A 27,343-nucleotide genomic window follows, 5' to 3' on the forward strand; every position below is an offset into this window, starting at 1 on the left:
TTTACTGTATGATGCTGTGTGATGTCATGTATTTTCTATTAGTTGAATTTTGGTGCAGGGGCGTGCATTTTAAATGTACCTTTTTGTGTATAAATAGGGATGTCTCGCCTTAGTAAAATTGAGCAGTTTCTTGAGTTGTACACTGTGTTGTATTGCTGGGATTTCTGCTACTAGCTGTAGCTAATAAATTTGATCTCTGACGCCACCTAGAAGTATTCCGTGTCTCTGTATCCCAAGGCAAGGGAACCCAGAGAACTTTGGGCGTGTCCCTGGCGCCGCTGGGTATTTGATATCCCAGTTCTTCATGCTCTCTAAAGGAACCTACTTTGCTTTTCATCAGATAATTTGCTTTTGTTTTCTTAGTATATACAAGCACTATATACTGGGAGCTTTAAAGCGCAAAAACAAAGGGGTACTACCACCCCTGGCTACTACTGTTACCAGCAATTTTGCTACTTTAGAGCATTTTAAGCCTTAAGAAATTATCGGAAGATCCTGCTATAAATTCGGCAAAACTTCTGTTCCTCTCCAGAGACAAACTCACACAATGGATCACCCACAGCGCTGACGTATTAGCACCCTTGAAAAACCATCAGATCAAACAAGGTAGCAAAAAGGCCCCCTGGTTCAACGATGACCTTAAGAAATCCAAGAAGTTATGTCGTACCCTCAAGAAAACCTGGAGAAAAAACCCAACCTCTGACAACCTGACCACCTTCAAGGACGCCACCCGCAAACACCACCAATTGATCCGATCCACCAAGAAATCAGCATTCAAGGATCGACTCGACAACAACGCCCACAACAGCAAGGAACTATTCAACATCGTCAAAGAATTTACCAACCCCACCGCCGGCACCAACGACATCACTCCCTTCCAAGACCTCTGCGACTCTTTATCCTCTTTCTTCCACAACAAAATTGCTGACATACATACCAGCTTTGAAAACCAGTCCGATGAACAGCCCACTCCACCCACCTCCGAACCAAAACAGCACTCTCACAACCTTTTCGCCTGGAACCCAATCACCACTGAAGACACCATCCGCCTGATGAACTCCACTCACTCAGGATCGCCAACCAACCCATGTCCCCACCACATCTTCAACAAAGCAGACTCCATCATCGCACCCCATCTCCGCGATGTCATCAACTGTTCCTTCAACTCCGCTACCTTCCCGGAAAGCTGGAAACATGCCGAACTCAGCGCCCTTCTGAAGAAACCCCCAGCAGACCCCTCTGAACTTAAGAACTACCGCCCCATCTCACTCCTCCCATTCCCTGCCAAAGTCATTGAGAAAGCCGTCAATAGTCAGCTCGCCGCCTTCCTTGAATCCAACAATTTCCTCGACCCTTCACAGCCCGGCTTCCGAGCCAAACACAGCACCGAAACCGCCCTCATCGCAGCTACAGATGACATCTGAACGCTACTGGACAGCGAAGAAACAGTTGCCCTCATCCTACTCGACCTCTCCGCCGCCTTCGACACAGTATGTCATAGCACACTCATACAACGCCTCAACAACATCGGAATACAAGGAAAAGCTTTGAATTGGATCATCTCGTTCCTCGCCGGAAGAACCCAGAGAGTCCACCTCCCCTCATTCAAATCAGAAGCCACCGAAGTCATCTGTGGTGTACCACAAGGATCTTCACTCAGCCCCACCCTCTTCAACGTATACATGAGTCCCCTCGCATCCATCGCGCCCCAACACAACCTCAACATCATCTCCTACGTAGACGACACCCAGCTGATCCTCTCCCTCACCAAAGACCCAAACACCGCCAAAACCAATCTACACGAAGGAATGAAAGAAGTAGCCGAATGGATGAAGAACAGCCGTTTAAAATTTAACTCAGACAAAACGGAAGTCCTCATCTTAGGATCATCCCCCTCTGCCTGGGACGACTCATGGTGGCCACCGGCCCTGGGTACAGCACCATTACCTACAGATCACGCACGTAACCTAGGCTTCATCCTAGACTCCTCCCTCTCGATGACCAGACAAGTCAATGCAGTCTCATCTTCATGCTTCAACATCCTACGCATGCTCAAAAAAATCTTCCGCTGGATCCCCACCGAAACAAGAAAGACAGTCACCCACGCACTGGTCACCAGCCGACTGGATTATGGAAATACCCTTTACGCCCGGACCACAGCCAAACTACAGAAAAAACTCCAACGCATTCAAAACGCCTCAGCCAGACTCATACTGGACATTCCCCGTCATGCTCACATTTTCGGTCACCTGAAGGATCTCCACTGGCTCCCCGTCAACAAGAGAATAACGTTCCGTCTCCTCACCCACGCACACAAGGCCCTCTACGACCTAGGACCTGAATGCCTCAACACACGACTGTCCTTCTACACACCCACCCGCCAACTACGATCATCCAATCAAGCCCACGCCGCAATTCCGCGCATCCACAGATCCACCATGGGAGGAAGATCCTTCTCCTACTTAGCGGCCAAAACCTGGAATTCTCTCCCCACTCACCTCCGACTTACACAGAACCACCTCTCCTTCAGAAAGCAACTAAAAACCTGGCTATTCGATAAGTAATGCACCCACCCTCCCTCAAGCGCCTTGAGACCCTCTGGGTGAGTAGTGCGCTATACAAATTCCTAAACTTGAACTTGAACTAGACACGAACACAAACCAGGTGTTTCTGGCAGCCTTTGTTTCCCAGGGAGTTTCATGGTAATATGTGGCTTTCTAAATATCTTGAATGACTAACCATGTTAGCAGGGCATTGTCACTTAAGGAAAAAAAACACAAGGCACAGAAAGATAAAGGGAGTTTGATCAAGACCACACAGTTGGGTCAAGTGGGGAAATCGGAGACTGCAGGCAAAGTTTCAATGTACCAGAATGTACATATCTCCTACTGGTTGATACCTACACTTTTACACCTATATAAATTGCTTTATGCATTCTTGTCTTTCTGGATATAAATAAGTTCTCTGCACTAGTAAAGTATTACTGGCATGTACTACAAATGAAGATTGCACAGATGTACACTGTGTTTGTGCACCAAAGATAAAAAATTGCTCGTGGAAAACTCCTTAACATTTTAACAGAAATGATAACTGCAAACGTCAGTGACAACCACAATTTATTTTTCGCTCATAAAATGGTTAACATGCCATTAAGTATAGCATGTGTTGGAGCTGCACGGCCAGATTATAATACCCTAAGCACTGCATGTATGCCAGGTACATTTCAATCTCGCCAGGCTGACTCTTTTCCTCCTGCTGTCCCACAATAGTTCCACAATCAATGTATCCAGGTCTGTAAAGATCTGTCTACGTTTATCAAACAGGGTTCCCTGGAAGACGTATAATCACCTGGGAAGTATTACCATATTTTACCCATGTCTGCCTTCTCGAAGTCCTGACCCCATGGGCAATTCGGATTGCAAGATACCTGGCTATCCTCAGTTCCCTGGGGAGATCAAGAGATGGCAGATCATGATTGGCCTCCCTGATAGAATGCCCAAAGGAACAAATTTGGACTTGGTACCGCTTACATGAAGCCCGGTGTTCTCACCAAATTACGCCAGAACTGCCAGCATGATGGGAACAGAGTAACTTAAGCTTTGTAGGTATATTAATGCATCATCCACATAGAGGGACACCACGTGGGTGGCATCCTCAATCTGGATACCCCACCCCCGTAGCATCGTCCTGAGGCGGCAAGCCAGTGGCTCCATAGCCAGAGAAAAAAGTAATGGCGACAATGGTAAGAGGGACATGGTACAGATCAGTTGTGTTGGTGACAAACAAGACAAATCCATTTTACACAATGGTGTTGCTTGGGAAATAAGGAGTTTTGGAAACAGAACTTCCTCTGGCCAGTTCTACAGAAAGATTTTTGCATCAGGTCACAAATGACAGAATGATTTTCTTAACTACTGCTACACCTATACACCATAAAAAGTTGTTTTAGCATAATTGCATGAAATGTAGGAAAATTACACATAATTACACAAAATACAAATCTATTATTTAGTGTTGTATTTTAGGGTAAAGTGCGTCTTCACATCAATTTGACAAAGGTGTACTTTTTGCTCAAAACAAATCAAACAATACATAATTGCATCAAAAACACGGCTGCTCTCATTCTGGTTGATTGCATCGCCCTCGTGCTCTGTCACTATAATTTTACAGTGAATGGTAGCATAAATATACAATGTGGCTTCACGGTGGAATTTCAGCAAAGAAGAGTAACATCTAACTCCCCACAATTAGACTAATAATTACACCGGCATGAACTATATTTCACCTGGGCCTAGTTGTAATACAGATTTTAGTCACTACATCTCAGTCAATGGAACACCAATAGGGCGAATTGATTTTGCTCTGTCTGCCAATAGTGTGCGATAAAGTGCAGCAAACTGAATTTGCCCTGAACTCCGCTCTATCTTTTCACGTTTGAAAATCAGGACCCGTAATTTCTTTTAAATAGCTTAATGTGAAATCAACTTGCCCTATGTTTTCCTCTGGAGGAAAACTACTTTTGGCCAAATAGTAGTTACACAATTCCCTTTGCTGGACGCATCCCAAATGATGCACCACTAAAGTACTTTGTAATACGGTTATCTTCTGCCAATTGTAGGTGTTCTTCCACCAGACACAATGAACAAGAGCATGTACATTGCTTTCAAAGTAGCTTTGAGGATATTCAGAGAGTCTAGTGAAAATGCCAGATGCACCAGAAGTAAAAAACATAAATAGACGCACGAGCCACATTTAGCGCTTACGTATGATGGGCAGATAATGTTCCTTTCCACGCTGTGGTTGTGGTGAACTAAATTTGAGTAAATCATTTGAATGCAGAGCCTATCGCAGGCCTTCCAATGTGTAATGTTTTTTCGAACACTTTTCTAGTTAGAAAGGCTACAGAGCCTGCAAGGCAGCCTTGGGTGGGCAATAAAGCGAGCGGCCCGGGGTTGGGCTCAGTCAGTGCAGTGGTAGTGAAAGCACTCGGTAGCAGCAAGTGCTATGTCAAAATGCACTATTGTTATGAGGAGGGGGTCAATAAAGATTATGCAAGAAATGAGAAAGCGCTGATCTTTAGAGCCACGTCTCCGTCACTCTGCAGGCACAGCGTAACTACACTACGAGTTTTGGGAACACAGGCAGCGTGTTGTGTTCATATTATGTTTTAATATGCTTTGGAATTGTTTTCCTTCAAGCTTCTGTATCTCAGCTATGTCTTAACATTCTATGTGGTTGGCTTGAGGACAGTTGCTGTGGAAGAAGACCTGTGTAGGCTGTGTCCTACCTTGCTCCTGTGTTCTTGCAATAAATCCTAATTTACTTCAACTACCAGTTTCCTGACTTTACAATTGGCGACGAGGACTCTGCTATGAACACTAGGAAACCACTGAACCCATTTTTATTCACAAATTTCATTTTTAATTAATTTTGTGAATACCTGCTTCAACTGATATTTTTTGGGGGGGAATTTCGACTTCTATCTACAATATGAACTTATTTGAAATTCATTTCATGTGAGTACTCTTTCAATTGAACTATTTTAATAGACATTGATCTTTAATTTCGGAATTTGAGAAACTACAATCAAATTGGAATGAGTTGAGACATTTTCACTGCTTTTAATTTGCTTCACTCCACTTGATATCTGTGTTCTCTTATATTCACTTATAGAGATACAGTGGTTTTAATTTGTGGTTTGCGGATATTTATCTCAAGGCAATCTCACAGTGATTATTTGCTCAATCTCAACTCTTCCTACAATTAATCCTCATTTGATGTTACTTAAGGAAAGAAAGAGTACTTTGTTTACATCTTTTGAAGCTCATGTGCATTAAAAAAGAAGAAAGTATTTCTATCAACGAGACTTTCTTGCCAGCTCGCACTACCTGCATCTTTTAATTTTTTCCTCGCGTCAGGCTGCATTCACGGAGTTCGCTCACCTTACCTGCATCCTTTGAATTTTTTCCTCGCGTCAGGCTGCATTCACGGAGTCCATTCTTCTCCGTTCTACTTGCTTACTTGTGACGTTTGACGCTTCTCCCATGATTCAAAGCGGAACTTCGTCACCACGTCTTCGTAGCGGCCATTTTGAATAAGGATACTTTGCGTTTCACTTCAGTGATACGCACATTATTGCTGTTCATAGAAATAATACTTCGCGTTTCACTTCAGTGATACGCACACTATTACCGATCGTCAGGAAGCGTTTCATTTCAGTGATACGCACATTTTATCAGATTACTAAATATTTGATGGTATTTTTCTTCAGTGATACGCACACTTTTGCATTCTTATTTTAAATAAACATTTTTGCGTGTCTTTTCGGTGATACGCACGCCCTTCAGCATTTCTTCATCTATGATGCCAATATAACTGTTATCTTCTCGATTTAAGCTTATACAGTAAGTGCCAATTCTCTATCATTTTTTTGTTTCTTTCTCTTTCATTATGGCCACACAAAATGTTACTATTCAGTTCCCTGATGCTTTTTGGCCTTCTGGTTTAGAACCTTCTATGAAATGGTTACAATGGAAAGCTTATTTTTTAAATTTCATTGATACCATCGATGAAGAAAATAAGATGAAACCAGAAAGAAAGAAAAAATTGTTTCTACATTCTATAGGTGCTTGTGGTTTAAAAGTTTATAATGATATGGTTAAGACTCCTGGTGGTGGAGATTCTAATGTCTTTATTGATATTCTCAAAGATTTTGATAATCACTTTTCTCCCAAGGTATGTATTGGCATCACAAGATATAAGTTTTTCCATAGGAAACAACAACCTGGTGAAACTATTGATGTTTATGTAGCTGAATTAAAAAAGATTGCCGAAGATTGTAAATTTGACCATCTTCAAGAACAATTGATCAGAGATCAAGTAGTCATGCATGCAAGTGATTCAGCTATTCAGGATAAACTATGGATTAATGGTGATGCTGATTTAAAAGATATTCTTTCCATAGTTAGAAAAGCCGAACTTTCAGGTCGCAGTGCCAAAGCCATCAAAAGTGAGAGCAAAAAAGGTTTGGAACAAGTTGTATCTAAAGTCCAAGAAAAGCACAAACAAAAGTTTAAACCACAGTTTAAGAATAAGCCGAATTTTGTTTAAAAAGATTCAGTTTTAAAATGCTTCAGATGTTGTAGTGAATCTCACTTAGCTAACAACAAATTGTGTCCTGCGATTAAAGAGAAATGTTTAAATTGTGGTCTTATAGGACATTTAACCAAAGTTTGCACTAGGAAGAAGAATAAGAAAGTTAAAATTGTTTGTGATTCCAGCTCTAGTGAAGATGAATTTATTGTTAAAAAAATCTTACATTGTTCTATTGAAGAAAATTTTCATGAGGAGAAACAATTTTTATTCAATATTTCTGATCCTTCTAGCAAATGTTTGATTAAGAAACACATTTGTAATATGTCTTTTGGTGGAGTATCTATTGATATATATGCTGATTCTGGATCTCCATATACCATCATCAGAAGTGTGGAAATCAAATTTTTCAAAATTTTTAGGGAATACCCTTTATTCTCCTGATATTTCTCCTGTAAGTTATCTTGGTGGAAAAATTGATTTAATTGGTTTCAGACTTTTAAATTTCAGATTTAAAGGAAGAGAATGTTTAGGTAAATTGTATGTCGCTAAAAAAGGACCTTCTGTCCTTGGATGGAAAGACCAAGCTCATCTTGACATCATCTTGAATCCCAATAGCCCTGATCCTGTTATGGTCATTGAAGATGGTAGTGGTATTGGGGACTCTATGCTTTCCAAATTTAGCAAAGTGTTTAGTGGACAAATTGGTAATTTCAAGGGTTTTGCTCATCGTATTGTGTTAAAGGAATATTCCAATCCTAAAGTTCATAAGGTTAGGAACATTCCTATTATTCTACGCAAAGAGGTAGAAAATGAATTAGATAAACTTGTTAAACAAGACATAATTGAACCCATTGAATCTTCCGAATGGATTTCACCAGTAGTTGTGGCAAGACGTGCTAATGGTAAAATTCGTTTATGCATAGATCTTCGCCATCTAAATGAGAATATTGTTGTTGATAAGTTCCCTTTACCGAAAATTACAGAAATGCTGTCCTTAGTTAAAGATGCCAAATGTTTTTCTACAATTGATTTGTCATCAGCTTATCATCAGATTTCTTTAGAAGATGAGAGCAAACACCTGACTGCCTTTATTACACCTATGGGGTGTTTTCAGTTTAAAAGAATGCCTTTTAGTTTGGCATCTGCTGCCGCCATTTTTTAGCGAATCATGCATCAACTTTTTGGTAAGCATCCTAAGATCAGATTTTTTCAGGATGACATCCTCATTTTTGGTAAAGATCAAGAGGAGCATGATTCTGTTTTAAATGAGGTACTGACTATTTTAGAGGAAAAGGGGTTGACTGTGGAACATTCCAAGTGTAAGTTTGCAGTCAAATCAGTTACTTACCTAGGACATGTTTTATGTGCAGGTGGGGTTGCTACTAAACCTACATTAGTTGAGGCTATCAAAAATGCTCCTCCTCCATCTAACAAAGATGAAGTAAGATCTTTCCTTGGTATGGTGGAATTTTATTCTAAATTCATCCAAGGTTTCTCAAATAAGGTGTTTAATATCAGACAACTTCTTAAATCTAATGTTAGATTTTTTAGGTCTGAGGAGTGTGAAAAGGAATTTAACTCTATTAAGGAAGCCATTGTCAATGCTCCTGTACTATCCCCTTTTGACTTGGACAGGAAATCTATTATTACAGTTGATGCCAGTAACAAAGGTTTAGGTGGTGTTTTGTCTCAGCTTGATGAGTATGGTAAAGAATGCGTTATCGCATATGCTTCTAGGGCTCTTACTCCTCCAGAATGTAAGTTTTCTGTTATAGAGAAAGAAATTTTGGCTGTAGTTTGGGTCTTGCAACATTTTAGAAGTTTTGTGTGGGGTAAGGAGTGCACTGTCGGGTCAGACCATTAACCTTTGGTTAAACTTCTAACTACGGAAGGGTTGTTTAAGGCATCTGCTAGGATTGCGAGAATGTCCATGCGTTTACAGGAATATATTTACAAGATTGAATATGTTCCGGGTAAGAACAATGGGCCTTATTTATGAAGGCCTTGCACCACCGGTGCGTCACTTTTTCCCATGTTAAAAGTGACGCACCGGCAGCGCAAGGCCTTCATAAATAAGGCCCAATGTTTTGGCAGATTTTTTTATCCCGGATACCCTCTGAATTGCAGGATTGTGAAAGTAATGAATGGGATTCTTTACAAGTAGCTTTAGTTCACGACGATAATCAATTTTGTATTGAAAAAGAGAAATGGATTGATGAATATCGTAAAGAAGAAATTTTGGTTTTACCTATTTCATTTATTCAAGATGGTTGGCCAGATAAATCTAAGCTTAGTCAGGATCTTAAACCTTTCTGGGAAATCCAAAGTGAACTGTCTGTGGTGGATGACACTATTTTCAGAGGTGATAAAGCTATTTCTCCCTCTTCTTTGAGAGCGTCCATTTTAGAATTGTGCCACGATAATCATTGTGGTATAGTTAAAACTAAACAGAATGTTAAAAAATGGTATTGGTGGCCTGGCATGGATGTTAATGCTGAGAGAATAGTTAGGGATTGTGTCATTTGTGCTAACTCAGACAAGGCTATAGTAACACTAAGACCTGTTATGTGTGAACCGATTATTCCTGATGGACCTTGGCACACTGTCGCTATTGATATCATGGGTCCCATTGGTCAAAACCCAAAGTATATTATATCAGTTATTGATGTTTTCTCTAGATGGCCATGCATTACTATTGTTGACAAGGTAGATTCAGCTGCGGTTTTGCAATTTTTAGATCGTGTTTTTATGGAGGAGGGTCTTCCTGTTCAGGTTATCAGTGATAACGGAGTGCAATTCGTTTCCAAATTAATGAAATCCTATTTTGAAAGGGTTGGTGTTAAACATAGGACTACTTCCTTGTATCACCCTAGTGGTAATGGCATGTGTGAAAGGTTTAATAAAGTCCTTAAGAGTGCAATTCAAATTTCTGGGATCAATGGAGGCAACTGGGAACTTCAAGTGTTCAAAGCAGTTTGGACTTATAGAACTAATGTTCATGAGGCACTGAAGATGTCTCCTTTTGATATTATGAGAGGACGTACAGCCAGAACCAAGTGTAATCCTGATTGGTTGCATAAGAGTGTATGTCATGATATTAGTATGGATTCAGTCAGGAATAGTGTTCTTGAGAAACATTTACAGTACAAACGTACCTTTGATAATAAGTTTGGTGGAGGTTCTGCTGATGTCAAAGTTGGAATGTGGGTTAAGGTTAAAAAACCTTGGAAGGTTCGTAAGGGAGAGTCTCAATTTTTTCAACCACTTAAGATCAAGAAGGTATTACGTAACGCAGTTCTTTTAAGTGATGGGAAGGTTTGGAACATTAGAAGAATTGCCATTTATAGGGGAAAGAATGATTTTCCTGTTCCTTCTGGGAGGAGGGATTTAAGCGCTTTGGACGATTTTTTGGAGGAAGGACAAGGTGATGAGATTTCCTTGTCTCATCCTTCTGATTTGTCTGAAGTTTCTCCTGGAAATTCTTCCTATATCATTCCTGAAATCTCTTCTGGAAATCCTTCTGATGTTTCTCGTGAATTGCCTGATAATGTTTCCCCTGATAATATGACTGAGACTGTGATTGTTAACAATTCAAACAATTCTGTTCTTGAATCTTTAACCCCAGATTTGTGTCCTGTACCCAAGAAACGTGTTGTTTCTAAACCTAAATGGTTAGATGATTTTGTTTGTTGATTTTTTTTTATTTTTATTTTCATCCATGTAACTTTTCTGTTTTTCTTTGTTTTCTAAAAGAGGAAGATGTGTTGTGTTCATATTATGTTTTAATATGCTTTGGAATTGTTTTCCTTCAAGCTTCTGCATCTCAGCTATGTCTTAACATTCTATGTGGTTGGCTTGAGGACAGTTGCTGTGGAAGAAGACCTGTGTAGGCTGTGTCCTACCTTGCTCCTGTGTTCTTGCAATAAATCCTAATTTACTTCAACTACCAGTTTCCTGACTTTACACAGCGCCATCAGTGGGATGCGTTTATAATACTGCAGGCCACATGGGAGGGTATCCTCAGGACAGTTGTCGCCCGCCTGCAAATGCATCGAATTTTAATTTGACAGTAGTGAGTAGTCGCGTACGCATGCGGTCCGGTTAGCACTTGTGTGATACGAGGTTGGAAGTGATTCATTTAGCGACGCTTTTGTTTTCCAGAAAATGCCTTACCCCAGGTGGTGACAGCATAGACAAACGACTCGAGTGAAGTGCTGTGTCGGACGTCAACGGATGTCTGCAGCTGCCTGCCTGCGCACACGTGGTGACAGCTAGAACCCCTAGTACACACTAGAAGTACAAGTAAAGTACAGTAGAAAACTAACTACTTACTGAAAACGTCACGGCGCGCGTCCCGAATGGCCTATCACTGCATGGCTTCACCTGCTGAAGTCACACAGTGATTGGCCATGATATGCAGTGCTGAGGCTGAGGCAGTATGCTGTGTGCCACCAACGACGCGCGGCATCCAATAATGGATTGCCTGCCCTTCTGCGCGGTGGACTAGCCAATCCTGGCGCTGCATGCAGCGCCAGGATTGGCTAGGGGGCTCACTGACTGCTCGCCCTGGCGCCTTTCAAACCCCGGGGCCCGGCTAAAGCAGCACCCACGGCCCCTTCGGTCCCTCTTTAATGGGAACTTCACACTGTCACTGACTGTCAGCCACTAACGCGCATGCTCGGGCTAGATACAGGCCGAAATCCTCATGCGCAGACAGTACTGTAACTGTAGTACTGCTGCTGGCCTGCTGCAGACAGCCAGCCCCACCCCCTGCGCACTCTACATTCCATCGGGTGTGTCCCGGAATTGAAGCGCTGTGCTGCAGCGCTTTATATTTGTGAATTATAATTGCAGGCAGCAATTATGCTCTTGTCACGGTGCGTCCAGACTTAGTGGGGCTATGCCCCTACGCCCCAACGGACGCACCGTGGCTGACTGTTAGAAATGGGTGTCTGTAGTTGCCAGTGGTTTGCACCCTGTTCCAGGAGGGGCCCTTCCTTTTACTCAGAGTAAGAGAGTTACTCACTCAGATAACCCCTGCTCGCCGCTATGGTAGATTGGCACCAACAGTCAGGCTTATTTCAGAGGCAATGTGTAAAGTATTTGTACATAAAAACACAGTAACACAGTGAAATCACTACAAATGGACACAACACCAGTTTAGACATTTTTAAAATCTTTATCTAAACCAAACAAGACCAAAACAACAAAAATCCAAGATGCAGAACTCAAAATATCACTTTTTAAAAGTTTAAACAAGTTGGTCCATAGAACTATATGGATGGGGTAATTTTACACAAAGTACCTCTGATGCGTCAAAATCCAAGTTTAAAAACAGCCGCAAGAGAGGGAAGCATCGGAAAACAAATGTATGCATCGGTTCCTGAGTCCTCAAGGAAGCGATGCATCAGTTCTGCTGCATGCAGGAGAAGGGTTGCGTCCGTTCTTGGCTGCATGTGGAAGCAATGCATTGAAATCAGAAGACAGTTTCAGCTTGTGGGTGATGCATGGAAAACTTGGTGCGCTGGAGTCTGGGAGTTTTGCCAAAGCACCCTGGAGGAGTCTATATAAGAGATCCTTCCATTTTGACTTACGGGGCATTTGTTACCACAGTAAGAGACTCGAGTTGTGGCTTTAATATTTGAAAAGCAGCCGAGCCCGGCTGGACAGGCTGCGCTGCTGGTCCGGTGTAGCATTTGGAGCTGCATTTACATTTTTTGGAGATAATATTATTTTGCTGCCCAAGTCTTGAGGAGGCCTTAAGAAATACAGGCTGAAACGCTTCGACTTTTAGTTTATATTGACATCACTGAAATATTGAACTAATAAAAAGATTTCTTCTTTTAAAAGCCTAAATTTGAAAAGGAAGTATAAAGGGTGTTTCTTCCAAGGCTTTCTTCTTTTAAAATACAGTGATGACCAAGACTAAGGAATAAGGCTCTATAATCATGTGCCATATCTTTCCTTGTTTTGAGCATTGGGCACCAGAACCCAATACCTGGTTCATGAGACAAATTGCCATATTATCTTTATTTATATTTACGTTTATAGAAATTGTGTATAGTGTATAGAAATGTATATACGTTCAAAGAATGATTTAAATGTATACATGCTGTGATAAAATGCAATTGTAAAATAGTGTAGAAATGAAAATGAAAAATCATAAATGTATTTTTCAATGAAAATTTTGGTTTAAAAAAACAAGTGTTTAAACCAAGTTTTGCTTTATTTAAATTATGATTAGATAGTAAATGGATGAAGCGAGATAGAGTTATAATTTGATTAATCTATGAAGTAGGTTTTCTAAACCTTAGACAGTTAATTTGTGGTACCTGTCTTAAAAAAGGTCCTTAGAATTGTTACCATAGGCATCATTTTGTAAAAATTTGGTTTATATTCCCGGATGCCTAATTTGGTTTAACGGGTAGCCCTCTTGATAATAGGAGTCGATACAGCAGCAGCAAATTAGGAGCTGTTTATATTTTTCCAGCCGCAGATGGGTGATGCAGCGATTTTTTCAGCAGGGCCTGCATCGAAGTCGGAGTGGGGTCTAGGACATTGCAGACTCAGTGCTCTGAACTCAAGCTGCAGCAGTTGCTTCAGCCATGGACAGGAGCTGCATTGGTTTCTTTGCCTGCATGGCAGTGGTGTGGGGAACCGTTTCCCACACTTCAGTGCTGGGTCGGAAAAACAGGTGCTGGAAGGGTGATGCTCCGTTTTGAAGGCTTTAAGCCGCAGAACACACACCAAGGGCCCAGAACTGGATTTGGCACTACAAGGCAAGTCAGAACTCCAAACAGTGGATGCTGCATATTACGTCTTTGCTGGCCCTGAACTTCAATAGGAGGCAAGCACACACAAACCCTTGGAGAACCCTGGAACAGCAGGATACAAAGCAAAATCCAGTTCCTTCATTTCCCACAGACAGAAGCAGCAACTGCAGGCCAGCCCAGCAAAGCAACACACAGCAAAGGAGCAGTACTCCTCCTGACAGAACTTCAGCTCTTCTTCTTGGCAGCGTCCTTAGTACAGATGTGTTCTGAAAATGGGAGGGAGGTTGCCTTTGAAGTGGGCATACTGTAAAGAAAAGTCTTTGTAGTTCACAAGTTCCTGCCTTGCCCTGCCTTGACTCCAGACACAGTCCAAGGGGGTGGAGACAGCAATGTGTGAGAAGAGGTGCAGCTCTATTCAGGTGTCAGTGACAACTCTTCACGACAACTCCTCCCTACAACTACAGTGACAACTTTAGCTCAGGAAGACCCATTAGCCTGGTGGTGGGCCATCAGGTTATGCAGGGCACACCTCAGCTCCCTTTGTGTGACTGTCTACAATAATGCACAAACAGACCCTGTCAGTCTAAACATTGATTCCAGAGGCAGGCAGAAACACCGAATAGAAAAACAAGAAAATGCTCACTTCCTAAAAGTGGCATACTCAAGCACACAATTTAAAAACACACTCCACTGAAAGATTTTTTTTTAATTAGGAGTTTAGGGAGCCCAAACTCCAAATCTCTACCTCTCCCAATTGAAAGTTACACTTGTAAAATGTTGCAATGCAGCTCCAATGAGAACCTATGGGAGACCTTTCAATAGTGAAAATCAAAATTGGCAGTATTTCACTATCAGGCCATGTAAAACACACCAGGACGTGTCCTACATTTAAAATACACTGCAGCCTGCCCAGGGGGCTACCTTGGGTCTACCTTAAGGATGCCTTGCATGTAATAAAAGGGAAGGGTAGGGCCTGGCAAGTGGGTGCACTTGCCTGGTCGACATGACAGTTTAAAACTGATCTCACAGACACTGCAATGGCAGGCCAGAGACAAGTTTACAGAGCTACTCATGTAGGTTTTCACAACAAGTGCTGCAGGCCCACTAGTAGCATTTGATTTACAGGCCCACCGCACACAGTCAAAAATGCAGGAGGTAGAGGCATAAAGACGAGGGAGACCACATCAAGGGTGCCAGGTCTAGCACGCACACATGCAAAATTCGAAAAACAAGACACAATGAAAAAAGTTCTCCTCATTACGCCTGACTGGAGGTACAAATTCTTGTCTACCAGTGCTTATAGATAGGGGTTTGTTTCAAAACTCATCAGTGGTTGCATGAGAACACCCATGCACCATCCATCAAACACCCCCTTGATACAAAATAATGCAAAGCAGCACATAGCTCAACTTTGAGGTACTTGGTGATACTAACCAACGCAAATTTGCAATTCTTGTGATGTTAGATCATGTGACATGCCTTCCTGGAAAAAGATCTGGGGCAGTGCTCCTATGATGCCACTTCATTTGATGTCACTGAGGTCGAAGGGTATGTGATGTCACTTCCACTACCCCTGGCATTTAAGTGAATCAACGCCCATGGATTAACAATGTACACAGAACTGGTGATTTCCTCCCAGATAATTCACCTGTTCCAAGCAGGCAAAATGTCCAGGAAGAATCCCGGAAGAAATGAAGAATCACTAAATGAAATGGATTTCAAATTACCAACTCCTCAGGTAAATCCTAATTTCTCAAGGGAGCCTGAAGGTCCCACGTGCTAAGTAGCTCAGGTATGTGAAATTTTGGAGGCGGGGGTTAACAGCAGATTCAATGTGGCACTCGTAATGCGGCCCAAAGAATGCCACAAAAGCTGGCAATATACACTGAGACATTCAGGGAGGGGAGTTTCAAAAAGCAAGCCCCGCACCCTCCACCCATCATCAGATCAGCCGTCCATTTACTGGACGAATGACATACAAAAGTCATTAAAATTAAAATAGCTCCATGTTTCTCCCTCAGTGCTCTGAAAAACAAAAGGCATTAAGCTGCATTACCATTACCCCTTGAAAAGGCAAGGATGGGGAGGCTCTGGTACTCGCTGAGCATCCCAGGTTGCCGTGGAAACAGCGAGATGAGAGGCAGAGCTGGAGCTGGGCCTGGCTGCGAGTGAGGGAGATGCTGACTTCCAAAGAGGGCTGCAGGCAAGGACTCTGGTTCCCACAATTATGGCCCTCGTCAAGAGGGACCATGGCCCTCTCCTCGCTTCCATCGTTGCGCACCTGCGACCTCTGGACGCATTTGCTCTCCCTAGTCGTATTACCTCGCTTGCCCCTTTACAGTTGGATTAAAACGTTGGAAACGTTAAACCTTCCATTTTTATTCGCACTTTTGCCGTCTTTTTTTCCACTCTTCACGCCTCTTCATTTCCCCTTTGGTCTTTTTACTATGTATGGCCGCCACAGGCTGACCATCGTCTTCTCCCTCAGGTTCTTTTCATTCAACCTTTATAAATGCCCTGCCCCCACGTCCCCGTGGCACCTAGTGGGGAACGTCACAGCCGCGTTGCCGTTCTCTCTGCTCCTTCTGTCCACCCGTTTTTCTTGCTATTATAAACGGGTCTTCCTATGCGCTTTCGCAGGAGTACGAGTTCTTTTTTCTCTTACGTTCTCCGTCTCTCGTTCTTGCTTTCTGTACAGAGCTCACATCATTTCTGATTCTGCCCCTCGCCCCTTCTTTTATCTGTCTCCCCATCGCCCCCTTTCTAAGTTCTACTCTCTCCTACGCACCCCCTCCTCTTCCCAGGCCCATTCCTTCCCAACTCTCTTTCTCGTTGCCGGTGCAACACCTCCTCTCGCCTTTCCCTTTACCCCCTCTGCACATGTCCCCGCCTCTTAAGTCTGTCTTTCAATTCCCACCTATCTCCCATTCCTTCTCTTTTCTTTCCTTGCGCTTTTTTCTCCATTACCCACTTCTCTCATTATTCCTTTCCTTCTTCCCTTTCCGCCTTTTGACCCTCTCTTTCCTTCATTCGATCTCTCACTCCTCCCCTCTTCCCCTCTCTCTCGTGTCTATGTTCCCATCCTTCCTCATCTAACTCCTTCTCCACCTGTGCTCCTTTCATGCCGTCACTGTCTCTCTCCTTCCATCCACCCCCCTCTCCCTTCCGGTCTCTCCATCTTTCTTCCTCTCACATTTTCCCTTTTTCACAGCTGTTCATCCCTGGCTCTCATGTAGAAACACTCCCCCCCCCCCCCCCCCACCCCACACACACACAAACCCACCGCCCACCCTCAGCTCACTTTGCTCCTGATGCACTTCCCCTCCGGTCTACCTTTTTTCCCCGTTTCTGCTCCCCTCACCCTCCACTCTCCCACACTCCCTGTCAGCCCACCCACCCACATCCCCACCTACAATCCCAGGGCACCCTGCCTCTCCGGCTCCCCCTCCCTCCCTCTCTCGCGCTCCATCTCTGCCTTCCTCCCTGCCCCCTCCCCTCCTCTGCCTCTCTCTCTCTATGGTACTTTTCTCACAGTGGTTCCTTCCAGTGACATAATCACAGGACGCTGAAGTCTTTCTCCTTTTCTGCAAAGATTCCCTCTTAAAATAAACGCCATTTCCACAGACTCTTCCCGGGCCGAGGGGGGACGCGCGCCCGGGGCACCTATTGATTGGAAGAGCGGCAGACGGAGCGACAAATGTATATTTATGCATTTCCAATATCTATTTGATTTTTTCGTTATAGAAATAAGCACTCATTCTGATCTAAAGGTAAGCCGTTTAACCTATTATCTCTCACAGATGTTGCAAATGCAGGCGCTTTGGACGGGGGCGGGGTGGGGGGCGGCGCGGGGGTAGAGCCGGCAGTGGTCTGGGAGGATGGCAGCGGGGACATTGGCCCCACCGCATTAATTGTTGAATGCATGTTGTTCACATGGACAGTGGTTTCAAGCGCCGGCGTGGCTCTGAAGTGGCACCTTTGAGAGAGGGATGCTTGTAGGAGGAAGTGGGTGAAGGGGTGTGGGGGTCATTGGGGAGGGTGTGGACAGACGGGGAATGCAACAGATACCTTGCTTTATCGATATTTCTCACATCTTGAATGGCCTGGGGATTGGGGGAAGGTTGGGGTTATGCCACAGAAAGGCTGTTTTTGCTTCAAGCAAAAAGGTCGGACATTTTCACCAAAACATGCGTGTTTCTGCTCTGTTACTTCGGCCGTGCTGAACAAGGACGCGTGGACGTCTGTGGCCTCCCAGCTCGCGGGTGAGCGCGCGGTGTGGGCGCACGGAACCGGGCTGTGAGGGCGGGGGCTCAGTATGCATGCACTGTTTGCCCAATTACCGAAACTGCAAAGCAATAACCTGGTGATATTTCTCTGGGGTACGGGAGGGAAGCCTGGGGGTTGGTAGTCAGGGAGGTAGTCAGGGAATATGTTTTTAACATGCTTGTTTCCCACACGAGCCCCAGACCCCCGGCACCTAATATTGACCGTAGCTATTTCGCGATTTTCAATGTCCCCCCCCCCCCCCTCCCCCCCATAGAGTCGAAGTGTATTTCGTCAATGAGCTCTGTCTCCCCAATTCCCATTGAAGTTACTCTCGTGATGTTCCAACTGCCCTAACATTTGTTGTGGCATCTTAATGGCAGGTCACAGTGTGACATTGCCAGAGAAATGCAGCATTTGGAAAACCTCAGAGCAGAATAATGCCAGCCATCCCCCACTCTCCAACGCCCTGCAACATCCCTGTCCTGAAGAGAGGGTCTGCTGGGTACTGGGGGCTGTGGGATGCTGAAGCAAATATCCCCACAGAAGAGAATTGAGAATACGACCCTAGCCCTTCATGGGAAACCCAAGAAGAAATGAGAATTAGCTTCAGTTGTGCAGAGACTCCTGTTGAGTGCCGACAACGTAGGTTAAGCGACAACACGTCCCCCTCAGTCCATGGTCCAAGTGCATGTATTTCCTGTCTGTGCATGCAGCGCTATGAGGCTATACGAGTGGCAGAATAAATGTATGTATACCACGTACTAAGTGAATGCAATCTACTGATGCTAATGTACAATAGAAGTTGTATTGTAAGATGAGCTGCAGTCACACGCGCAGTTTAAGTATATATACATACATACATGCACAACACACACCGACAAGGCGCTCTTAAAGCACACTTCTTTGCAATCTCGCTCTTCAAGAGGGGTGCATCAGCCTCTGAACAGGGGCGTCGCTCCCACTGGTGCATCAGGTGCAGTGGCACAGGGCCCAGAGGCCTGGGATGCCCATGGAACCCTGATTATTGCTGCATTTCACAGCTCAAACAGTGAAGGGGGGAGGAGGGTACGGTGTGGAGGGGGATGGGAAGGGGGGTGGGGGGGGGGGATGACTTCCGTCTTTGCACGAAGGCCCATGACACTCTGGCTACGACACTGCCTGTGAGCAAGCCACATGCGATGGTGAATGCGATACTAGCCACAGACTGTTGCGTACATACTAGATTTCATTATACAGGAAAATCATGCTTATTCCGAGTTGAACATACTTCACAGTTTACTAGTTAGGGGAGATGTCCAATTTGAACTTCCCTATCACTTGGCTCATGACATCACAGATGACGTCCTCAGTGACACAACTGGCGACGTCACAAGCTTATCACTTTTGCCATCACCAATGACATATTTAATGACGTCACCAATGACATCACACCACAGTATTTGAATCGGTTGCTGATTAACACGTTTCATATTGTGTAATTCTCTGCCTAAACCTAGCATTTACAATTCACCAAGCAATGACCATGTCGCATTTACCACTAAATAAATACTGTGGCGCGCTCGTGTTGTCACACCCCAATTACCACAACTTGCACATATTTATTGTCTCTTGGATGCCATTGGCTCCATTTGCTGTGTGTGTGAAGAGTAACACGTCATCAGCTGGCCAGTGGGTGCCAGGTGCGATTACATGGTAACAGCCAGACTTTGATTCTATGAAGAAGTCCGTCCCTCACGAGTTAGGGTAGAGACACAAAGGAAGGACGGTGATCTGTGTGTGATGCATTACTGCCAGGCCTAGAGGTTAATGTGCGTTATCCGGGGTTTCTAACTGCGTGTCTTAAACACTTGACTAGAAGGGTGCTGTTTCGAGGCACGTGCACATTAAGAGTGCCTGTGGAGAGCACAGGGGTGCCGGGAGTGTGTCCAGGAGAAGCAGGTGCGTCCCTTGGGTAGAATGTGGGGAGGTGAGTGGCAGGGTCGGTGGGGGTGCAGGCAGGCCACACAAGTGTGAAGAGTTCCCATGCAGAGAGCACTGGTCCTGAGATCACGTGTGTACAGGACATACATGTTTCAAGGGCATGCAAGGAACACGAGGATCCTAAATAGGAGTTTATAGGAGAGGCAGCAGCAGAGGACGCCTGCATAGAAGGAATGCACCCCAGTACAGTGTGCACGGATCAGTACTGACAGAGCTTTATGCTGAAAGAAGATGGCCACCAGGGATGTGAATATGGAGCACTTTTGTTGTTATGTAGTACATGTGATGTCATTAATGCTAAATGTGATGAAATTATCGATGTCATCTGTGATCTCGCGTGTGACGTCATAAAACGTGGTTACGTTTCTACGTCTGCTTACCTCCTTAACTGGTGAACTTCACTTAACTGAATCTGTGGAGGATTGGAGTCGCAACCTCAAGGTCACTTCATCTATAGGTCTTCATATCATTGCTATGATTGCCTTTTCCATCCCCACTGGACCATTATGTGTTTACATTTTAATCCTGTTTTTTTTAATGTAATTCCATCAGCTTTATCATCTTTTACTGTAATAAATCACAATTGCAATCCTCCGGAGTAAACGCGCGTGCATAGAAATGAGACTCCTCAACCTAGCTGTTTGTTGTGCACCTGCTGCACACAGGGTAAAGACTGCTAAAGATCATGGGTGTACGACTGAGATACAACAAACTCGGTGGGGCCAGGGTTTCAGTATATTTTAGGCTATGTCATCAGTATGTAATGTCCAAGTGCGTTGGTGCTCCATTCAGTGTATGTGTGGAATGGCAAAGCATGTTGTGACTTCGTTCCCTCCCATTGTACTGTGGCACCATATAACCCAGCTGTGCTATCAAAACTGTATCATCAAGGAGTGTCGTGGCTCTTTAAATTCCAGGTCGACTGTGGCTCTGTAAAAGGCAGGTATAAAATGATACTGTTAAATTAAAGTGTGTTGTACAATGCAGATGCGCGGTTGGCTCTGCAAAATATAGAGGTGCGGTGTGTAAGAAAGAACGTCATATTCCAATGGATCCTTCCTGTTTAATTTTGCTAACTTTAGGATTCTGTGTGCCATGGAACTGCTAAACAATATGCACGTTTCCTCCTAAAATGTGTACTTTAAATCGGATTCCCCCAATTAGCTTATTTAACTTCCCAGTAAAGGTGCAATAAGTTGGTGCAGAAAATATAACAGTGAGTTTCAAGTTAGGTGTCATATGTGGGCATATGTGACTACAGGGTATGGCTTCAGAGGGAACCACAGTGCTCTGGTTCATAGGGAGTTTTAAAACCCCTTCTGTGATACACGGAAAGGAAAAGTGTCTGTCTTGTAGGAAAACCTACTTTTATATATGAGCTAAGGCACCCCAACGTGGTTTCGGTCCTTAATGTGTAAAAGTGAGACATGCTAAATGTTAAGGAAAAGGGTGCCCTCACAGTGAACAGCTGAAAAAAAGTTGTTTGTCACTGTGAACAATGAGCTACATTTTCCATGAGAAGGCCTATTCATAATTAAATGACTGCCTTTGTAGCTTCAGCTGGGAAGATCCTTGAAAATCCATAAAAAAGTTATTTATAGCTTGTTAATCAAAAATCTAATTCAGTGGTGAAACGACCTTTTTGGTAGATTAAGTTCGAAAGCAGCCTTTTTAAACTGCACATTTTGCTGCCTATTGCTTTGGAACCATTTTGCCTAGGAGTGTTGCTCCAGAGACAGGAAGACACACCCCAGACAGGTTTTTAACAACCAGAAAATGGATGACAGTGCAACTGTTACTAGGGTCATGACAGCTGAAGTGGCATCAACAGTGAATACTTAGCAGAGTTTAGTCATTTGTTAGGAGAGGAATAGAGAAAAAACAAAGGGCAGCCTTGACAGCTATTCCTTTCGAAGTGTGGACCCCAAAGGAAGTCTCAGGCACCAGAAGCATTCATGGCCAGAGCCACACTGGGCATTCAGTCTGTGCTTCCAAAACCAGAATAAAATGTTCTAGCTCTGGGAGAGGCGAGAATACCTCATGTGCACGTGGGGGTAGCTAGAAGGTATGACAAGGCTCCTGCAGATAGAAGAAGCCATTTTGGATGAGGAACTCTGCAATGATTTGCAGTATGTTGAGAAAGGAAGTTGTGTAAATACGAGGTGATGTTTCGATGGCAATGTTGCCATGATTGGGTATAGGGAATTCTAGAAGCATAGTATAGTGTATACCTCACCAGAACACTCCTGGATCTGGAAGAAACATCAAGACAAACAAATATATTTTACCTGACTTATAGATAATTAAAGACTTGCTAGTGCCCAGGTACTTTAACTGCTGTCTAAGAGTCAAGTGTTTGGACCTCTGTTGCTGCTACATGGAGCCAAACGGTTGAATGGCTTCCTATAAAGAAGAAAGCAAACACAAGGAGATGATGGACGGAGCACTGAAACTTTTCAGACACTCACCCCCAGTCCATCTGAAGAAGAACACGCTGACCACTTGTTAGTGGACCCTGAGAGACCCCTTCAAGGAAAGTGACGAAGAACTTAGAGGCTTGCCTTATAGACCAGGTAGCTCTGCAAGAGACCAGGACTAACCTTTCCCACATTAAGAATTTTGTGAGACTAAGGGCACTGTTTAGGGGTTGGCAACCATGGCACTCTGCCACGTGACAGAGTATACTGCCTGCCAAATTTGCAGTTCAACCACTATATTTAAAGAGGGGGAACCACTGCGTTTCTGACAGTGGATCCCCTGGAGACTCCAGCAGTGAAAACCTTCGACTGGCAGGTTAACTAATATTGGACCATTGGTCAAAGTACCTCAGACACTTTGCTTGATTTAAAACACACATTCTGACATAATTTTCCAGTTCAGGAACACCAGGGAAAGCCTAAACACATGCATTAGCTTTACATTGTGGGAGGAAATTCCCTGCATGTCATGATCATTTTATTTATTTTATAACAAGCACCCACTTTGGGATTTCGTTTAAAAAAATAAATACACTTGTGGTGCAGGCATATTGAGCAAAACCTCAGTGCCTTCAGTGAAGCTGTTATGGCAACAGTTCTGCTGAAGGCACAGAGTTGGTCCCTACCTGGGAGACATTTTTAAATATGGTGACTATGCTTCATCGGTGTAGCTGAATAAATACCTCCACTGATCTCGCAGAACTTAGTATATCCTGCTAAACCCTAAACAATCCCCTTAGTATCTGTTTTGATGTCTGGAGAGCAAGCACAATGTGCTAAGGCTTCTTCATGGAGGCTGAATTCTTGACCTGCAAGATATTCTGGATTGGCTTACTTAGAGCTTTAGGTGACAAAGGAAAAGGCTTCAGTCGGAACTCATGATGAAGGTATCCTGCCTTGTCAAGCTCTGCCCAGCTACTGCATTCAGCTTAGCCTGGCTGGAGGATTTCAACATCTAGAAGCATAATGAATATGAAGTAAGCAGAGTTTGGGATCAGTGGCAAACCCACCCCGTAGCAGATAGACTTTAGCGACGACTGAATCGTGCGTTTTCCCAGTTGGTGCATATGGTGCCGAAATTGAAGGTTCAGTGAGAGCTCCATGATAAATTAAGTGATACCTGCCAGCTTCAGAATCCTGCCTTGCCCCGCAGGAGGATTTTGAAAAGTAAGAAGGTGTCTAAGCCCCTGGTTAAAAAAGTTAGTGGTGTGACCTGCTGTGCATACCAGACAAGTACTCCACAGCAGTCATCCAGAAAACATTGCCTAGGTCTTGGTCAGACATAAACCATGACTTTCAATTTGACCTTTGGGATTTCTTCGCACTTTTTGGAGTAACATGAAAAAATATTTAACCGTGCTCGCCCATCTCCAATTGTAATATATCTGGTGCTATCACCACCAGTGTATTTATATTTAGGATAGGTAACATTAATTTCCCATTTTGGTTCCCATAGAAGTGCTTGCTCTCTGGTAGGCAAAAACATGACAGACAAAAATTACACCAAATTTGGCAAAAAGTTCAACCTTTACTCACTAAGCATATTTTTCATTATTTGGTGAAAATCTATTCAACAGTTTTCGAGAATTGTTTTATTTAAAAAAGAGCTCTGGTGGTCATGAAGGGGTTTGTCACTAGAAAAAGTTAGTGATACCTGGACTACTGGTGTCAGGATGTGCTTTGTTTGGTCATTTCAAAGGAGACTGGTCAATCCTGGTTGGCTGGCCACAAATTAAACAATATGTTGTGGCAGCCATTATAGAACTCAGGAACATGGCCTCGACGTCTTGAAATGAGAAAAACTATATAAGGGGTTGAGCACTCCCTTATGTCGAGGGACATTTGGGGATGGGAAACATCCCCTTTATTACCTGGCCTGAACATGGACAACATGTTGTGACAACCATTACAGGGCACAAGTAAATGGTTCCCATTAAAATAGATTGTAGTGAAGGCCTGTTTAACAGAGTCACGAAAAGAAGTAGATATAAATGGCGATAACAGATTTTAGTCGCAATGTAAATCATTTGTTGGTGGTATCATCAAAATGTTTGGAATTGTGAGGTGTTCTAGGGTGATTTTATCCTGTGAAAAATGCTGATGCTCTGCTAGGATTTGATGAACCAAGGTTGACAGAAAACCGTTTTCTCTCATGATTTTCTCATACAGGTTATGGAAGGTCATCCAGAAGGTAAAATGGGAACACTTTGGTTCATACTATCTTCCTCAGCTATGTGAGAACAAAGTCAGATATTCTTACTGAAACATTTACTTCCATCACCCACAGCAACTTTTAGCTGAATCCCTTTTGTTCTACTATAGGTTCACAGCAGCATTTTAATGAATAAATAGAGTGCTTGTATTATGTATTTATGACAAACGTGTGGCAAACCTAAATGCCATGTTGATGGAATCACAGCTGTAAAACTGAAAGCATTTTAATTGGAATTGAATTAAACGAAGTGGTTCATTTTGTCATAGAAATTATGATTTGTGCTCTAGAAACCTAAAACGAGGACACATTTTCAATTAATTTTCTAATATATTCCTCATCAATGTCAGAAAAAAAGTCTGATATGCTGTGTGAATTGTTCTCCCAACACCAGCAGTAACCGGACAGTTGATTCACCAATGTTTTAATGCAGCTTCAACACTAGGTTCTAATGAACAATTAAAATATTATAATGTTAGGAACTCCATTGAAGAAAAGGAAGAGGCTCAGGACTTATAATGGCTGGTATAAGCTTTGTGCTCCAACATTAGAATGTTTGCCTTTCTGTTTCTCCCTTTTTAATTTAGAACATTCTACCCTCTGTGTGTATATTCGGGCACTAACGGTCTGTATTAATTAAAAAATGATAGCACACAGAAAATCATGCAGTAAATGAAAAATTGAAGGTTTTTTTTATTCTAGAAATTATGATTAGTGCTCATTATGATTAGTGCTTTGAAAACTAAAATGAGATACAAATGTCTGTGACTTCTCGCACATCTTCCTCATCCATTTTAGTAAAACATTCTGACATGCAAAGTGAAGCATTTGTTTCGAACACTATCAGCAGTCTGTTAGTTATCTCCCTAGTAATCAACTGCAGCTTCTCCAGAGTTCTAATGAAAAAGTAGAGAGCTAACGTTTTGTATTCAAGATGAAAGTTAGGCAATCCTGAATGCCATTTTGATGCAGAAGGAGCGGTTGAATTTAAAGCTTTTCCTGAAGAGTAGGCTGGAGTAAGTGACCATTGAGATGTTAATGCAGGCATGAAACCAGAAGGCTAACAATGCGATGGGAGGTGTGGGTTTTTAGTAATTTTAGGTATAGTATATTTTTAAAAGCACTAAAAGTAGGTAAGCGACACATAGAGCTATTGTTTGGGATATGTGTCACTGCACACTAAGATGTTCCACAAAAATGGGTGCCCTACTTTTCTGGATTAATTGTACGAAAAAAAAAATGAAATACATCAAAGAAAACTAATGGAAAGAGAACACCACATAATTAGTAATGAGCTAATGCAGTCCATTCATGCATATTCGACAACACTGATCCGAAGTGCCACGAGTCCGGAGCACTCAAGATGAGAGATACAGCCAAAGGATTTTTGCCAAAAGAGGCAAGAGGAACTTCTTCAGTGCTAAGAAACATCCCAAAATCAATACATTCTCATAATCTCACAAATTCTGAATGGCATTTCAAAGTATTCTAAATTCCTTGTCTAATTATCAGATAACTAATGCCCACATTTCATTAATGGTTGACACATCAGAAGCTTTTAAACGTAATATTCAAAAGCATAAGCCCCTGTGTGGGAAGCCCTAACAGGGTGTTATTTCCTCAACATAGCATGCTTGAAAAATATTTAATGGCACTTCAGATCAGTATTGTTGAATATGCAAGAATGGACTTCATTTCAAATGTTGTGGTGTGGCCTTTTCATTAGTTTGTTTGAGTTAAGAGATAAATATCTGCATAAGCACAGTATTTCCTCCCCACATCTGTTTACTCGAGCCTACCCATCTCATCAATCACTTAACAGCTCTTATATTTTAAAACAATAACAATTTTGTGGACAAATACTTATATCAATTCAATGAAAAAATAAAGGTTAAAGTGACATTGTAGTCAGGTATACTAATACATTGTTACTTATGTTTAATGAAGCTGAGAAACTCACAGAAAAAAATTAAAGTGACTTTATAAATATGTTTTCAAACACCTCTAAAATTCAGCAGTTAGTTTACTGAGCTAACTATAACTTCTGCCCCCACCATGCTAAACAAATTTCATGCAGAGAATCCTGTAGTAAATGAGAACATTTTACTTTCAAGACAAAAGGGAGGAACTCATGAGAACCATTTTGTTGGAATAGGAGATGTTGAATTAACAATCTTTCCTGAGCTTCGGGCTGAAATAACTGAGCATTGAGCTGTTAATGCAGGTATGAAATCAACAGGATAAAATGTGAGAGGTTTGGAATTTTAGTAATTTGAAGCATGATATATTTGTAAAGGGCTAAAATAGTTAAAGAGGGAGAAGTCAGAATAAGAATAGCATCCCTTTTGCACATTTGTTTACTCATCCTAACCATCTTCTCAGTCACTTACCAGCTCTCTAATTTTAAAGTAGTGAAATGATTGGAAGACAAACCTTGGGCAAATCGTAGTTTGTACACCCACAGAAGGATGCCCAAAGAGGACGGCGCATGGCCAGAGGCTGCACTGCTTATGACCTGAAATAATACATCACTCATGATT

This window comes from Lissotriton vulgaris, chromosome 7 (assembly GCF_964263255.1).
Source record: "Lissotriton vulgaris chromosome 7, aLisVul1.2, whole genome shotgun sequence".
In the NCBI taxonomy this organism is placed as follows: domain Eukaryota; kingdom Metazoa; phylum Chordata; class Amphibia; order Caudata; family Salamandridae; genus Lissotriton; species Lissotriton vulgaris.